The following is a 3,735-nucleotide window of genomic DNA, read 5'->3' on the forward strand; positions in this document are numbered from 1 at the left end:
TAAAATAGTACAAGGAAGAATGGAAATTTTCTTTTGGTATTCACTTCTTTCTTTGTCTCTCACAACATTCCTATTGAGAAGACCTATATAAAACACTAAAAGAAAAAATAAACTTATGGAACTTTTGTTCTTACATTATTCTATTCTTTAGTTAGAAAGCTGACAGCTTTAGTCCTGTGTCAAACTTATATATACATATATTGTCTGACTGAATGCAGAACTCATTTATTTTTCTTTAAATTTTGCTTTCATCTAAGGCAAATTTTATTTCAGATTGAAAAATCGATCCAGTGTACGGGTTTAAATTGGTAAGGCACCTTTTCTTTAATAAACAACTACACAGGTGTCATTTGAGGAACATGTGAAATTGGAAAGCCTTTATACATATGGATTCTGGTCATGGATAGTTTGTCTAGTTTTCTGCTTGTTACACTTCAACATAAGTCATTAGCATGGTGGAAAATATTTCTGCATGGAAAAGCATTTTTAGTATTATAGAAATTGGTGCTTTCATGGGCAACCTTGAGGTAGAACACAAGACAGACAGTAACAAAATGTTGATAACATATTTCTACACTTGATCTTAGCCAAAAGGCCGAGAAGCGATGATAACATATTTCTTAAAAAACATAATACTTATGTATAGAAATTTGAAACCGATAGTAACAGAATATGAATGCTAACTGTGGGATGTAGGTGTAAATAGTCTGAAAATAATCTAAAAATCTCCCCCAATTTTAAGCATCTCTATAGCCTGAGGCAGTGATTGAAGAAAGTTTATAATTTACCTGGTTGTATGTACTGCTAAAATCTTTTTGCTAAAAATTGTTTTGAATGTTTTTACTGTGTATCAAATATTTAATATTAAGAGCTTCTTAAAATTTAAAATTTCCAATTAATATTTCTAAAAGTATATTTAATTAAAAGGACTTAAAAATGATGTAATTTATTGAAAATACATAAGGTCAAATATTGGAGGTGGGTAATAAATGGCAATGTCAAAAATGTTTTACACACACACACACACACAAGAACAATTTGAATAAGTTCCTTCTCACTAAGTTAATTTGCTTTATAATCTAGATAAGGCACAAAATAAAATCATGTTCGTTTGCATAGATAGTTTCTTTGAATTCCTGGAATGCATTTGATTGTCTTGATAAATTCCTAAAGAAGAAATTCCAGAAGTATGAAGAATATTTGCCTTCTCTACTGTATTTGAATTAAGCTATATTGGAAAATATGGATTAATTTATTGATAATTACCTAATGTTTGTGCTGCATGTTCAAAATCATTTAATTCAGTATTAAAATAAAATACATATATTTTAAACTACCCAATTCACCTTAAAGATAAACTTTTCCAGGAAACTATGAGATAAAATACTTATTTCATATTAATTTTATTATTTTAAAATCATTTAATTCAGTATTAAAATAAAATACATATATTTTTCTTAAACTACCCAATTCACCTTAAAGATAAACTTTTCCAGGAAACTATGATATAAAATACTTATTTCATATTAATTTTATTATTTAATATCAATCACAGGGATCGTGTAAAAAGGAATACATTTTAAATATTCTAAACTTTCACAATTAGGAAGTGGTTAAATACATAATACATTTTGACAATGACATAACTATTAGGAAAATATTAAAAGATAAAATAATTTGATATCTTATTAAATAAGAACATACCTCTACATTACACATATCTATGTACATATGCTATGATGTCTAATATTTTAATCATATTTCACATATGTACTTTCAAACACTAGTATGTGTCATAAGTGAATGTACATATATATTTACAAAAACAGTTTTAAATCATAATTTACAGAAAAGTAGAATCCATTACCATTTACTTAATCTTTATTTTTAAAGCATTTTGAAAATATGCATCAAATTATCATATTTTAGTGAAGTTGACTTTGAAATATTTACGTTATTTTGTTTGCCTTTTTAAAAGTGTTTTTAGATTTCTCTATATTAAAGTACCAAATGCCTCTCTGGGTAAATATGACATAAAAGCAACTTTCTTTCTGTCTTATTTGGATTGTCAGCATCTCCTTAGGGGCTTTAATAATGTATGGGACTTACAAAAGGTTAGTTCTTAATTTAAACTAAGTCCCAGGCCAAGAAACCACGGTCTTTAAAGAATATTTTCCTTCCTCATATCATTGGGCTATAGGCTATGGCAGCCAAGAATACACTGTGCTTTGTTCTAGAATCAGATGGCCAGGTGGCCAGGTATCAGAAACAATGTACACAGTGTTTAAATTTAAAATAGCACTTTTCTGTGTCGAATCATACCAGAGAAATGATCATGAATGCATTATACATTGCCTGCTTTGTTTATTTGCCTAAGTTGCAATGCATTCTGTATTGGACCCATTCTACCCCACTTTGTCCATCAGGCCTGCTAATGTCTATCCACCCACTGATCAGTACAGCATCTTTTAGTGGTAGTTGATAGGTGTTGGCACTCAGAGGAATTGAACTCCTTGATCTAGTGTGAATTAATCATATTTCAGATGCAGAATAGCGATTTAGTTTCTCAATGAAATCATTCGCATCATTAACTCACAGGAAGAATGAGAATGATGTATAGACTTAGCAAGCAAAAGCTAAGCTATAGTTTTGTCCTTTGATTGCTAAGAAAAACTGTGTAAAAATTAAGGATATTCAATATTATTTTATACGTAAAAAACATATAATCAACAAATAAGATATGTTATGTTTAGTAAAATAAGCCCAGTAAGTCATACACAGAGTAAAAGAATTTGTATGTACATTCACTTAACAGCGAAATGCATTATGCTAAACTTTGTTTTAAAAATAACTATTAGATGACATAATTCAGTATAATGTAAAGAGCAATATGCATGTTATATACTATATTAATTCAATTAGAAATTTTAACACCATTTAGTTAATACATTTCATATACGTTTAATAATTAAACATATTAAAAATTAAAATAAAGACAAAAATAACCCAAATGGAGTTTCTAAAAGTGAAATAAAGTCAACAGGAATTGTAAGAAAGAAGAAAAAAATCACGTTTATTTATTAAAACAGACCAGTTTCTATATATTATGAAACCAAAAAGTATTAGAAGCATGCATATTGAAAAAAATATGAAAAAATTTAAATGGTCAGTTATGGAAATATGTAATAATGTGAATAAGGAAAATATATTAATAAGAGGCTGCTCATTTATATATTATCATTACAGTTATATAGTAAAGTGTATAGGGAAAGTGAATGGAAAATTAACATGTTGAAGATATACTTTCTTACTACTTTTCTGCATTATTCTTATAATTTAGAATAAGTATTGTATAATAAAAATTAAAGTATAAAATAAACCCACATTAACCAGTTACCTCCTTTATAAACTAATAATTTTCTTCCTCAATGGGCCAGTTTATTTCTAAAGAATAACGCTCAAATTATTCTAAACATAGCTGCCTAAGAAAAATATTAAACAGAAACTTCAATACTATATTCAAGATGAACAAATGACCAAAGAGTATTAAAAGTATGTTGCTTAAAGGGAGAAAAAGGCTCTTTCTAGATTATATGTTATATAGATGCTCAGGAGGATAAATTTATCTTCTGTAACTGAGATGGAAAGGGTTTTAAGTACCTAGATATTGGCAATTAATTGAGGTCCTAAGGTGATTTTTTTTATTTTAGTTAGCTTATCTAAAAAATATGATTC

The 3,735-nt window shown here is 27.8% G+C and overlaps 1 pseudogene; it reads right to left on the minus strand.

The window, feature by feature from the left end:
* Positions 1-473: 473 nt before the first annotated feature.
* On the minus strand, positions 474-607 carry LOC117283310 (annotated as a pseudogene).
* Positions 608-3,735: the final 3,128 nt, after the last annotated feature.

The sequence above is a fragment of the Fukomys damarensis genome, unplaced genomic scaffold, assembly GCF_012274545.1.
Source record: "Fukomys damarensis isolate Sample0158 unplaced genomic scaffold, DMR_v1.0_HiC HiC_scaffold_24, whole genome shotgun sequence".
Taxonomy (NCBI): Eukaryota; Metazoa; Chordata; class Mammalia; order Rodentia; family Bathyergidae; genus Fukomys; species Fukomys damarensis.